General features: G+C 34.7%; 1 protein-coding gene across 12 annotated transcripts in view; it reads left to right on the forward strand.

Moving 5' to 3' along the window:
• The window catches only part of PSPC1 (paraspeckle component 1), a 68239-nt gene that overhangs the window by 17148 nt on the left and 36456 nt on the right, over window positions 1-14635 (forward strand). The gene's annotated exons all lie outside the window — the stretch shown is intronic.

Here is a 14635-nt window from a genome sequence, read left to right on the forward strand (position 1 = left end):
TGCAGCAGAAAACAATCAGTCATTTATTTCCGTATGTGCTCACACTGTAAAAGAAAACTGCTTTCAGCATGTATTTTCTTTGGGGTGATGAAGATCAAGAATTCAAAACTCATAACGTCCTTTAGTGTGTTCCCACATATTATTAAACATACTTTGTGAAATAGCACATAACAATTGTCTGATGTAATTTAGAAATAGCACTTACTGATTGTGACTTCTGTAGTGCCAAATACGAAATCTCATTTCACCTTAATATCTTCACGTAGCATCTTTTGGGGTAGCCTGACTTTCTGACCCTATAAACTACCTGTCAAAACTCTCCTGTGGCTGCTCTGTGAGACCCATACTACTTGCTGCAGAGTGCTGCAGCTGGGGAGCCAACCCACAGGCTTGAGATGGCAGTAGCTCCCTCAGATTCCACTGCTGTTAGGAGATTGTGGCCTATACCCTGCAGCTTGGGGTGCTGGGAAAACTAGATAATGTTGGCCACAGCAACCTCTGCTGATTTTCTTCTTGCAACTGTCTTGAGGTAATGTTACTTAGCCTCTGTGCTTGAATTGCTTGCCACAGTTTGGCCATCCTCATGCTTATCTGCATCTTTAAATTCCGAAGTGTGTGTGAACAGAAACTGTTGAAGTTGGTGTGCTGGACATGGCAAAGATGTAGTGTAAGAAGGGAAGAGGAATGGTTCAAATGGAAAGCACTTCAATCACTGTGCATAATTTTTGCGACTTTTATACAATGAAAATTTTGTGGGAGGCAAGGTAAAGGTGGAAGAATGCTTTGGAAGAGTGTAGCTTTCCTGCTGAGTTGCATTGCTGGAATTGTGTGTTCATCTGCAAGTAATTAATGCACTGCAAGAATGTATAGATGTATCTCTGCAGTGCAACCCTACCAAAAGTGTTACATGTTATACAAAGGAATATATAGTAGAGGTGTTGGTTTTTTTTAATATCATGCAAAGCTGAAGTGGCATATACAGTAATTTTAAAAAAACATTTTCTCTAGTCTTCAGACTATTCTTTAGTATTCTGGTCATGTGTTGACTTATGTTTTACTTCTGCTGTCCTTTGAACTTCAGAAGAAGAAGAATTGAAACAAAAATGGAAGTGATGTATTTACTCTCTTTAGCAACTGTTTCTAATAAGGGCAGCTATGTAACTCTAAGCATGGCCTATCATTTTATAGGCATTCATTATAACGTCTTTAGATAACTGTACTTAAGTTGTATAGAGTGAATGGGAGTTTGAAAAAGCCTTTGTATTTTGCAGCAGTGTAAACCATTTCTGGAGATTGCAAAATGATACATCAAATCTTTTTTCAATTTAGTAGAATTTTGTGTACAACTAAATTTTTTTATTTATTCTTACTAATACTTGTTTACGGTGAACAGACTCCATCTGGTTATTACTTCTAGTCTCAGATTACTGTTGTACATACACTGAAAAATTTATTCTCTGCTTTAAGAGTTTAAAAGTTGCTTCCTGGTGAAAATTGCATTTTATGATACTGTTGGACAGTTTTTACCATATCAGGTCTTGATAAACTCTTTTGGCATAATCCTTATAACATACTAAAGTCTTCTGCCAACCACGTGTTTAGAAGGAAAATAGCAATTGTTTCTAATCCTTGTTTTTGTTTCTTAAAAGCTTTGACAAGTAAGCTTCCTTCACTTATATCCTATCCCTTTTTACTGTTCAGTATAAAAGAAGGACATAAATGGTAAGTGCAATGACAACCAGAATTGGAACCTCTCATAAGGCTGCAGTATTAGGCTTTCCTGTTTAAAGTTTCTTTCTGTATCTTTTCCCTAACTTGTTGAACTTTGATTTTTTCAGTATGACTACTTTTAAAAAATGTCTTGTAATCAAGTTTAATGCAGTTACCAGTTACTTGGTTTAGTTACAGATGATAAAAATATTTTCTGCGTGGGGATTTCTCTTCCTGAAGCATTCTTGTTCATGCTGATGTTGTACGTTAAAAATTTGATTGCATGGATTGTTACTGTAATGGCCAACCTAGTGATACCTAAACAATTTATTAGTGTAGTTGTGTGATCTCTAGTAGATAAGTTATTTATAAACACTTTTGTATTGCTTAGGGTTTTTGTCTTGTTTTCTTTAAGTCGGTTAGTTGAAATTGGCTGTTACAGGTCAATATATATGCATACTAATTTCATGATGGCTTAACCAGGAAATTTGTTTTTCTATAAAATTTTGCTAATTTTTATTTTGCATACATATTTCGTGCTAAAAGAGGAGCTTGCTGATGGTGACTGGAAGCAGCACTTTATTTTTCAGCAGCACAAATATTTTTTTTTTTTAAATATAGTACTTCTAAGTGCTAGTAATACATTAATTATTCAAACTGTGCCATGGTTACTGTCCTATTGTGAATGGCTTACATAGATTTACATTGTTAAATCTCCATCAGAGCCTTTTTACCAAATAATTCCAGTTCCAGGAACTACTTTTGTTCATGTCACCCACTTAGAAGAGTGAGAAGATTGATTTGGATTTAGTGTATTAAAATAGTTTTCATGTGTCTACAAAAGGGAGCAAAATATGTAGGAGTTGTAGTCTTTGTTTTATGGTGCACAGATTTAATTCTGTAGTAACACTGCAAAGTAGTGTCAGGTGGGTATTGTACTTAATGAAACAATAGCTGTGATACTGGCCTACAGCTTACAGCTCTTCTTACTGGTGGTTTAAAGAGGGAGTTGAGATTTTTGGGTGTCCTTGTCCTCTTCTCTCCAAGGAAACTCCCCCTTTTTCAAGTGTAACTTGCATATGTAAGGAACTGTTTCTTGTGAGTTGATCAGTTTCAACTTCTGAATGCTTACTGTTCTTTCATGTAAGACTGTATATTAAATACTTTTTTTTATCTCCTAGTCTTTTCACGAGTTATTTCTAGATGATGTTTTGCTTTCCTTTAATTTTTCTTACCCAGAAGCTCTGCTGCTCAAGTATGTTGTGTAAGTATCAGCATAAAGTGGCAGCCGCTAAACAGTGGAGATTGCTTCAACAGCAGAGATTGTAGTGGACTTGGATCAAAAGCTGTAAGATGGATGAGAGCAAGGGAGTAAAAAAGCACATTCCAAAACAACAACAAAGTTCATAGCTTCAGAATCTTTGTTCGAAGAGTTTTGTCCTTCTTTGGAGCAGTTTATAAATGTAGCTTCCTATTTCTTTATTATTTTGAGCCTACTGAGGTATATCGTATCCCTTACTTCTACATTCACTTGCAAGTTTAGTAGACATTTTTGAAGGAAGGCTATCAGTTAGACTTCCTTGGACTTCTGTAAATCAGGAATGGGTTTTTGCACTTCTTAGCTCTTAAGTGAATAGAACTGCATTTTTTTTTCTGTCTTCTGATTCCATTATGCTCAAAAGCCCCAGTTATGTAAGAAGTTTGAATTTTCCCTGAATGCAGAATTGTTTCCTATCTTATTCAAAACTAAACTAAGCTAAGGCAGGTTTCCAGTAATAAATAAACTAATAAAAATTTCCAAGGATCTTTTCAAATTTAATCTGTTTTCTACTAGTAATAAATTTTGGTTATTTTATCTTGGCAGGCTAGTGTACTTAAGCTGATGGTGGTGAAGTTTTATGAGGTTGTATGAATATAGTCTCTGTTTCTTAACAAACTGCTATAAAGCTAAGCTGCTGTATAAAAGCTCTTTTGTAGAGTTTGGTTGCGAGAGATGAATTACCTCCTTATTGCAATCCAGCATACATACCCATGGAAGAAGTAAGTAGTTCATGTTTGACATCTTAAAAGCCTTCTAAGGTAAAACTAGCTTGGAGAAAGGCAGATATTAAATGTAGAACTGAAAAAAAAAAAAACCCAACCTGACAAAACGTGCCTCCTTTCTTGGCAGTGATCTTCAGTGATGAAGTTTCTTCCTCTGCGTAACGCAACATAGGCTAGGCCTTTGAGCAAGCCGTTTATAAATACGCAGTTTGTGGGTTTGTGGGTGGTCTTAGTTTTGGCAGTAGCACTAATGTTTTTTTATTTTTGCAGGATTGCAGTGATATGTATCAGTAGACAGATGCTTAAATCTTGCATTTCTTCTGTTCCTCAAACAGTGTTTTAGACGCTAAATTTGGTGCTTTAGGCAAGAACAATAATTCCTTAACAGGCCTTAAAATATTCACATTGTATTATTTCCAGAAACTAAATGAATTATTTCAGCCCTTAATTACACTGCCAGATGTCAAAACCATTTTAACTGTCATATCTGCTTTTTAATATGAAAAGACATAGCATAAAAATCAATGCAGAACTTCAGCCATCTTTTTGTAGCATGTTACGTGTATACATAAACCAAAGCTATTTGTGGAATAAGATACTTTTTGGTTTAAGTATTTATTTCATGACCATTTTAGGATGGTCATGGATTGACTTTCTAGGTTATGTTTTTATGTGTCTTGAGGATGCTACTAAGGTAATTTTTCAGTAATGAAGCAAATAATCATTAAAATGTTACATTTAATTTATAACTATTTCAGTGTGTGTGAACTATGAATATTTAGGGTAATGGGATAAGTTTTCCTTGTGTTATGTTATAGGTATTTAGGAGACTAAAATCTCTTACTCTGTTGCCATCATCTTCTAATGTTTGCGCAAAATGCTTTAGAACATAATAATATTTACTTCATGTGAACTGCAAACAGAACAAGTGACCATTCATAAGTATTTTTTTGTCCCTTAAAGTGCTGCCAAAAGTGCATAAATCTCCAGTATGAATTTGGGTGTTGCAGTACTACTTGTAAGCATTCCCAGGTTTGTTCTCTTCTACAGTAATTGATAAGGAATTTTTTGTCCGTGTTTTTCAGATTGTCTGTTTTTGTTTATAACTTAATTTTCTTTCAGTAAGACTAATGGATCAAGAAACTAAAAGAACACGTTTCTAAAGATGCTTCATATGCAATGGCAAAATGACATCAGTCTTTGCCAGTCTTAGTGTTTCATGAAGCCTCAGATTTAGGAGATACCATTTTTGTTCAATTATTGATGGAAAGACTTCAAATACATCTGGTGTGCTTGTTCATAGAATATTCCATTTACATACCTAGCTTCTCCTATATCATGGATTTTACAGATGAAAATGGAAAAATCTGTTAAAGAGCAGATGTAATAAGTCTATATTCCGTATTTTTAATATAATTTCTGAAAATTACTGCTCACAAGTTAAAAATAATCTACTTACCTAAGTTCCTCAAATACAGAGTTCTTCAATTTTCCATCTTCTGACAAGTAAGAATGAGGCTTTTATACATAATTTAGAAAAATCCTTTGTTAATGTAATTGTTTGATAAATGCCCTACATATTTTGAAGAAGCTAAAATTAATGCTTGCCTTAATAACTTTCATTTTTCCTTCCTCAGCTACTGGAGTTAAGTTTGACTTGGAGTTTGTACACGTATTTACCCAGACTAAGAAGAAATTAACTTTCAGTTTGTTGTCTACTTGGTACCTATTTTGGAATCATCCACCTATCTAAATCCTGAGATCTTACTTGGTGGCTTTGAGACTTGGAGCCAAAATAAGTTCCTCTGCTTAGAAAAGTCTGTCTTTATTCAAAGGGTCTGTGTTTAAAGAAAGAATAAAACACCCAAGAAGCAATAAGTGAGTCTGTAGAAATAGTATTTTTGATGTGAGGAAACCTGTTCATGGATCTGTTGCTTAGTGTGAGGAAAGCTTATTTATAGATCTGGTTTCTCTCTCAAGAGGCAGTGCCTTCTGAGTAGTTTTTTTTCCTTAGTGTGAGCAGTAAGCCTCTGACCTTTTGCTTAGCCTCTAATGTTTTTCTTCAGTAGCTCTCACTGAGTGGAAAATTTTAATAGTGGTAACTGAGACATACAAATTAACGTGTCTTAGTGAGGCTGCCTGTCTTTTGATACCAGGCTAAATGCTAATTTTTAATTAAAATATTTAGGGTTTCTCTCATGGATATTTCACAAGCCTCCTTTCTGTAGTGTAAGCATCACATAGGTTTATCTCATTACCAGAGCTATTGCTTGCTTTGGGTTATTAAATCTTCGATGAGGAATATGGAATTTAAGTCTGATATTTCTGTCTTCCATCAAGTCTTTCTTTAGGTTCCACTTTAATTTTCCAGAGATCAGGTGTTATTGTTAGATGAATCAGCATTTTTAATAAGTAGTGGTTGGGGGGGGGGGGGCGGGAAGATGAGATGAGTTTCTGTACAGCTCTTTTGTAACTGTTCAGATGGGGAGTTTAATATCTTGGTTAATAGAAACTAACATTTAAAGAGTCAATTAAATATATTTAAGGTTTACCATTTAAAGATGTTTTTCCCGAACATTATCATGGAATCATAGAATAGTTTGGGTTGGAAGGGACCTTTAAAGGCCATCTAGTCCAACCCCGCTGCAATGAGCAGGGACATCTTCAACTAGATCAGGTTGCTCAGGGCCCTGTCCCATCTGACCTTGAATGTTTCCAGGGATGAGGCATCTACCACCTCTCTGGGCAACCTGGTCCAGTGTTTCACCACCCTCATCGTAAAAAACATCTTCCTTATATCTAGTCTGAATCTACCCTCTTTTAGTTTAAAAGCATTACCGCTTGTCCTATCACTACAAGCCTTACTAAAAAGTCTGTCCCCATTATGATTTCCTACAGTGGCTAATGGCTCACTAATTTAGGCTTAGCATTGTGTAAGGTGAAAGAGTATTTGTATTAGTTTTGTACATGACATGAAGCACACTGCTTTTACTAGTGTTGCTGAATGCAGTTTTGTCGATATACTTGTGGCAGGTTAGCTGGTAGGTGTCTCTTCTAAATGTATTAATACAGAAGATCTGAAAAAGACAACATAATGTCAAAATTAGGTTCTTCAGGCTTTGCTTCTCTTCTGTATATAGTGCAGGTTTTTATAATCATTTTTAAATCTTATTTACTTATGGAGTCATTGTGTTTGTTCCCCCCTGCCCTTTCTGATTTATTAAACACTTGTTTATCTATAGGGGAACTTGTATGCTCTTCAGGTAAGAACTGACTATTCTTGTCTGTCCCTATTCATTGTGATGCCCATTGTGTCCCTAATACGATTCTGACCTTTGGGTCTATAGTACCTAAATAAAATAGTAGTTTTTCTTAGCTATCTTTTGATGGGAGCAGGCACTGTAGCTTAAGAGTTGCTCTGTGTGGACTTGGGTCAGGGGATTTAACTAGAAAGGAATTTTTCTTAATCCATTTGAGTTTGTTCAGATGACCAGATTCTTAAACTTTTGATTAAAATACTAAATTGCCTGGCACAATGTATACTGTTTTCCTCGGTCAGAACTGTGTTTATTCAAATGATAAGCATCTTTCTTCATTCAAGTCTACCTCATCTTGCTCCTGTTTCGCAGTTAATGGCCTCCAGGTTGTATAAAAGTACTAGCTGGAAAACTATGGAGAGCTGGAAAACTATGGAGCCTGGTTTCATGCCAGGAAGTTTCATTGATGCTTCTTTATTCATGTTTTGTATGTTTAAGTGCTGTATGTGTGGACAGGCCAGAACTTTGTTGGGGAAATCTTAAATATGGAACTATTCTGATTGTAAGCAACATTCATAACATGGATAAAAGACTGCATATGTTTGTTAGAAGTTTCTCCTACAGGGCCTCTTTGTAGTGATGAAAAACTTTGGATTTCAGCTTCCTTTTGGCAAATACTTGCATATTCTAATGACTTGGTAACTCAGATCAGATATGGGGTGGGAACTACAATTGGACTTTTTTCTTCTTTATGATTTAGTCAGCATATATAATATTTACTTGGTGAGGAAAAATTGTTAATACAGAAGTCTGGCAGAGAGTCATATTTAGTGTACTGTGGCTATAACTAGTGTTGCTTTTGAAGTGTTTTAAGTTGATTTTGCAATGTTACATTCAACATTACAATTCAGAAAAGGTATAAAATAAAACCAGAATGATTCTAAGCTGCAGCATAAAATTCTCTAATATGCCTCTGAAGATGTGAATATATTATGAACGTAATGTAATTATATTACACGTATCAGTTATGAACTTGGTGATATGGTGGATATTGCTTTCAGAAAGTAGTTTTGCAGGTGAGTAAACAGGTGCCTTAAATAGATTATGAATGAAAAAATATTTGCATTATGTTCAGCTGTTGAACTGTATTTAATTTATGTTTTTAATTTCATTACTGTCATTCAAAAATGAAGCTAATAGAAGTAGAAGTGTTTTTATATATTCGTTCCATGGATCTAAAGTGGCTCTTAACTTCAGCGGAACCAAATTAAATGGCAGAATGTTGCAATGAGGAAATTGCTATTGAGAGTTACTATAGAGGTATCTTCCTTTTTTTTTTTTTTTTTTTTTAAAAGGATTTCCAGATCTGTTAAAAGGGGTTACCTTCTCAAAGCACCTTTGCCTTGTGAAAAATTATTTTTTAATTTTACCTTAAAATATTTGAGAAGCAGAGTTTACCTTCCCTGTGAGTGTTAGTTGGTAGGTCATGGGGAAATTTTGACAGAGTATCTCTGTTCCTGTTTGCAATCAAATGGTCAACAGCGATGGCATTTGGGGAAAAAAAAAAAAATCTGCCTTTGCAGTTATACCCTCAGGTAGTGCTTCATCTGTATAGCCATAGCAGTGAAGGGACATGGTAGGACTTTCCTTTACCTGAACAGGTGATGTAAAGATGACTGAACAGAGGCATAGAATTAAAATCTTTGGATTGTTCATATGCAGTTTGTTTGGGGCCAGATTTTGCCTTCTGTATACATTAATTTTTTGGCTGGTGAATAACATTTTCCACAGGTTGTGAGAAAATGAGGAACCTTTTTAGTCAGTTTTATTCTGTAGACGTTGTATATACAATATTTCACTGTATTACAACAAATGGAAGTGGGAGAGTTGGGGAAAAACCGCAGGAAAGGATATATTAATGCAGTGTTTTAAATGCAGTATTAAAATTCAGAGAAGCAGCAAGTAACTACAACACAAAATAATGAAGCAGAAAAGACATAAATCTCAATATGGAGCAAAGTTTTGTAATCAACGAATTAGGTTCTATAGTAAATCTTAGCTTATTTTAGACTACTTTCTTTTTTGTTAACAAGTTAGATTGTCATTTGAATTTTTGGCCTGCAATATAGCATTCTGAAGGTATGAGTTCCGTGTAAAATAAAGCTGCAGTAGCATATGTGATAAAAGCTCTTCAAAAAGCACATAAGCTTTTTTATCAAAATAGATTAATACTTTTATTCAAGTTATTGAGACTTCTGGATATTTTCTGTAAAAGATTGCAATTCTCAAGTTTAGTGTCTAAGGTCACTAGATAAAGACATTCAGAAAAATCTCTATAGGCACGTAGACAACTTCTGTAGTAGAGATGGCCAGTTTTTAATATTGAAGACAGGTGAATATCTCTGCATCCAAATCAGTGACTGAATTCTCAGTTGTCTCCATGATAAAGCGTCTATTCATGAATGTCTTTCAAAAAAAAAAAAAAGTTCATACTACTACCTTTCCTGGCTCAGACAGTATTTTGTTCACTTGTTCCGAGATGAAAACCAGTAATGATTGTTCACTTTTTTTTCACATGATTTTGAATTTTATTTGTCTTTTCTAGTTTGTTTGCCTTATTTCTATAGTTCAGAGCAGTGGTTATTTTCTGCTTCTTATAACATAGGAGTGAGAAGATGTCTCCATTGTATAACAGTTGCAAGTATTTTGGACTGTTTTCCTAATCTAATTTACTTTCTACCCCAAACTTAAATTTTAGAAAAAATCAACTTTTGACAGTATTTCAACAGTTTACTGAGAGTGACTCTTTACTGCAGACAAGTTTCACTCTAAGGTATTTGCCGTTTTCAGTTGACTTTCTCTTGAAAGAACCAGCTCTTAACTTGCCTTCTTGCATCAGTATTTTTCTACAGGATTTTTTAGTTTTCCCTTTGCTAATTTTGAAGTAGTAGCTGAAACCTATTTCCAGGCTGGAACAAGCCCAGTGTGCCATACGGAGGTTGGTGAATAGCAGGAGTGTTTGGGAGTCTTTTGTGTTGTGAAAAATAAATTTACTTTCCTCTTTCAATGGTGGTGTTTTGGTCCACATTTTATAAAAAGAAAACACATTTTTTGATCCAGTTTTACTTTTTGATTGTGTCAGTATATGCTCATGTTCTACAGTATACGTCACAGGTTTGCTTTCTTAGAGGTGGAATTAACTAGAACATTTTGGATTTAAAAAAAAATCAAATAAGAGAAAAGGACACCTGAAATGTAAGTAGAATCTTGTAGATAAGGTAATGGTTCTTCTGCATTACAAAGGAAAGAAGAACATATGGACTGCTGCCTCTTATAAACAGCAGTCGTATTTGGAAAGTATGAAATACAATTTTTCTTGGCCAAGATACAAGAACAGCAAGTATGTTAACGTACTCAGCTGCCCTTTGACTTAGATTTTGAGGAAAACTTAAAATCTTACAAGTCATGTTGAAACTAGTCTTAAGAAAAAAGATTACTTGCAGCAGTATCTTTTGAGAATAGTAGTAATGTAATGATTGTTCATTCTTGAATGTTTTCAATATTTGTAATCAGACTGCATCAGTAAGACTGCAGCTGCTGTAGATGACAGTCCTTTTGAGTGTTAACGCGTACAGTGAGACTTACTTTGTAGTGTTTGGTAAAAGTGTTGCAGTTTCTGGGATCTTTGTCTCCTTGATACTCACAAATTTGAGGGGCCTCCTGGTGGTCTGTGGGCTTACCTCTTTTAGATTAGCCTAGTAGCTGTCTCTTCTGTATTAAAGTGTTTTCTTTCAAGTGATTATTAAATGTTGCTGGTTAGTGAGGTGTCCCCTAAATGTCTTTGTAATGTGCATAATATTAGTGCAATTAAACTGCTTTCTTTTCCAAAACTGTCACTGTAGACCTGACTTAAATATCATGTGAGGATTAATGTGTTGAAACAAAGTCCCCTTTTCTTCAGGTTGGGTTTTGCATCCAGCTGTAGGAGCATGACTTAAAAAACAAAGCATGCTGGGACGATCACAGTTATTTAAAACCGCACTCTCCCCAGAAAAACACAGCAACTTGCATGTTTTGGAAAGCAGGAACTAGTTTTACCTAAACAAAGGAAGATCTTAAACTGTCTTCCATCTTGTAAAGATCAGAAATGGCTGGTATTAAAATAAAGGTGAATTTGAGAGAATATGTGACTTTCTTCTTGAAAAGAGTTTCTTCTAAATCTGTAAGATGGAAGTGTTGAGTGTGTGTTCTCCCTCTCACACACAAGAGAGAAATGCAATCCATTTCTGTCTTTTCCAGTGTTAATGCATGTGAGGTGATGCACTGAGAGGCTTTTCAATACTTCGTTAATGAGATTGTATAATGGAGTAATATCCTACCCAATTCTTTATTAATTCTCTGTAAAATATGCTAGCACATGTTACAAGGTATATTAAGACTGATGGACTGATGTTTTTAATATGCTGTGGTGGCTGTCTTTCACATTAATATAGATATAGTATTTTTTATTAGAAAACATCTGTGATTTTAAAACATTATTCAAGGTAAAATACTTTTTTTTTTATTTTTAAAGAATAACTTCAGCTTAGAGTAGTAAATATTTTTGGCTTGTTTTAACTGCTTTTGGGTTTTTTTCTGTGGGGTTTAGATGCTGAGGACTACTCTCAGCAACTGAGTGCTCTCCAAAAGATGTAGAAGGGAAATGAAGGAAGGCCCCACAGAAGTTGAAGATGTTTTTTGTTTGTTCCCAAAACCAAAAAAGATGTAGTGCATGGAGGTTTTACCCAAATACATTGCTATACTTCTGCTGTTAATTAGTTTTAAAAGGAATTCCCCTATTTTAATAACATTGATATTTCCTTTACAATATTATTGGAATGATGGAATATTTAAGAAATGCACTGGACAAATAATAAATCTTTTTTTTCCATAAGGGAAATAATACTTTTTTTTTTTTGTCAACAGCTATAATTATCATTGTTACTAGCATTAGGAATGTTTTTCCAACTTGTAGCATTTACTGGAATATGTGTATCTGCGTATATTTCATGCAATGTGTATTCCTGTTTTTACTGACATGATAGGTTTTTTAATGTATAGATTTTTTTAATGGTATATCTTAGTGAGTCATCTCCATGAGCTCTGTTCATGACTTGAGTCACAGAGGAGGGAATTGGCTTTAACTATCTGCTCTAGCCCTGTTAGAATGTTTTTCTCAAAGATCAAGTCCTGTTGACAGCTATTAAACCTAATGAAAATTCTTTCCGTTAGACTTCCTATTTAAAAATAGGGCTGTGTAGTTTCCTGTATCCTACATGTTTTATAGCTACATTTACTTTAGTTGTTACCTAGTTTAATGTATTTGCTTGTGTAATTTTGTGTGAGGTAAGAGATCTTACTTTTTTTTCCAAACTCCTGGGTGGGAGCTATCAATCAGTTTGTAGAATTCTTGAGTAGTTTAGGCTGGAAGAGATCTCTGGAATCATCTGTGATCTCTGGAATCATCTGTAATCTCTGGAATCATCTGTAATCTCTAGTATGACGCCCAGCTTGGAGGAAGGATTAGCTCTGGATTTAGGTTGCAGTACTCGGAAACACACAGAAGTCTTGGATTTTGAAAGATGATCAGTATTTTTTATTCAAAATTATTCACTATTACTACATGTGATGGAATAAAATGAACTATTTTGGGATATGGTAACTTTCACATCTTAACATATAAATCTTAATTGATGGATAAACCAAAGAGTGACAAGAGGGGTGGTTGGAAGAGAAGGCTTTTATTACTTTAACTCCTTGCTGGCATCTTAACTTCCAGTGACCTAGTCATTGGATTGAAACAGTAGAATATTCTGAGGAAAGACAAATAACGCACAATCAAAAGTATCCCCCAAATTCTAGTTTTGCCTGCCAAACTAGCAATTTTAACCACTTGCTTGATTTATGTCTTTAAAATATAGGTGCCTTTCAGTAAATTACAGTTTACTGTGTAAGGTTTATGGGACTTATGCTTCCTGGAGAGGTCTTTGGAAGTAATTTTTCTTTTCTAGAAAGAACTTAATGAAATAAACCAGTCTAGAAGGGAGTAATGAATTCTAGTAAGAGATACAGACAGGTCTTGCCTATTTTGACAAACATAAAGTCTGCTAGAAAATAGAATTCAGCTTCCGTGTTAATGAAAACTGGTGAGAATTAATAGCGCTGTGAATTACGTTTTGCTCTACACATACAACCCAGGTAAAGTGCTAATTAACTTACTGATTTTAATGTGCAACTTTAAGTTTATGGGGTAAGTGTTCTTTTTTTTTTGATAAGGCATTTTTTTGATGCTGTGTCTTAGTGTTATTTTGGTCACCATTCGTTAGCTGAAAGGTGAGTGAATAATCCTATGTTAATTGGGAGTGCATCTCCTGGCCACAAACACTTGAAGAAAACTGTATGATTTGTCATCTTAATATATCTGTTGATATCTTGCTTTTTGCTTTTCTAAAATATTCCATGCCATATTTATTCATTTTTTTTGACAGTTTTGGTACCATGAATATTGCATCGTTTGGAGACAAGATTTTTAATTTTCTTCAGGCTGCTGCAATTGCAAGGCCTGTTTCTGGGGGAAAAAAAGTAGTATTGGTTTTCAGTTATAAAAAAAAAGAAATAAACAGTTTTATAACTACTTGTATTTTTATTTTCAATGTGAGAAGGGAATTGCATCTGATACATTCTCTTATATCAATTCTTAGGTGTCTTTTCAAAATAGTTTCATGGTTTTAGAGAGTGAATTTGAAAATACACTAATATATTTAGAAAAAACAGAAGAATCATCTTGGCAGTTCTCGGTATACTTAGACTACTGGTATCAATGGTGGTTGAGGTAGAAGAGCCTTGTGCATGATATACCTCAAATGCTCAAGACATCTTGTGTCTAATACTTGTAAAAAGGGGAGAATCCATACTATATTAAATGTACAATATATATGTAATTTGAAAACTGGGTGTATTTGATATTTTTGTGTAGATCTACTTTTTACAATTGACATTAAAAGGAGTTGGAATTGTGAGGAAATCTCGTTTTTAATGCTTGTATCTAAAGTAATTAGCAAGTATAATGCAATAGTTGCCACCATAGCAGTTTTTCTAAAAGCAGATTACTCAGATGAATCAGACGTTCTTGAGATTTGTTTGCCTTAGTGAGTTCTGAGGTATTTTACAAGAATCCTGCAACAGAAGTCATTTGGAAAGATTTCTTTTGAGTCGCATAAAGAATTATCCTTTTACAATAATAGCATATTATTCTTTGTTTGCCCCCCCCCCTTTTCATCTTCCCAAAGCTTAAATTACACTTTACTACACATTCTTTTCCCCCTATAATTGTGTATCATCCATTTTTATTGTTCTCTTCCAGTTTAAGTTGTTTTCCCAGGTACCGGGTGACTTCAGAGGTTCTTAATCGCCTCCCTACGTATTTCTCTAGTAAAAGTTCAGCCCTCCTCTCTTGCTGCTCAGTTCTAACTTCCTGTTATGGGTAGTTATGGGTGGCTTCAGGCAAGGGACTGAAGCAGGCTGCTACTCAACAGAAGAACGGGCAGTCGCATAGTGAGGAAAAGAAGCTCTGAGAAGATAACGCT

The sequence above is a fragment of the Nipponia nippon genome, unplaced genomic scaffold, assembly GCF_047370975.1.
Source record: "Nipponia nippon isolate SJK-2023a ecotype South Korea unplaced genomic scaffold, ASM4737097v1 scaffold_2, whole genome shotgun sequence".
In the NCBI taxonomy this organism is placed as follows: Eukaryota; Metazoa; Chordata; class Aves; order Pelecaniformes; family Threskiornithidae; genus Nipponia; species Nipponia nippon.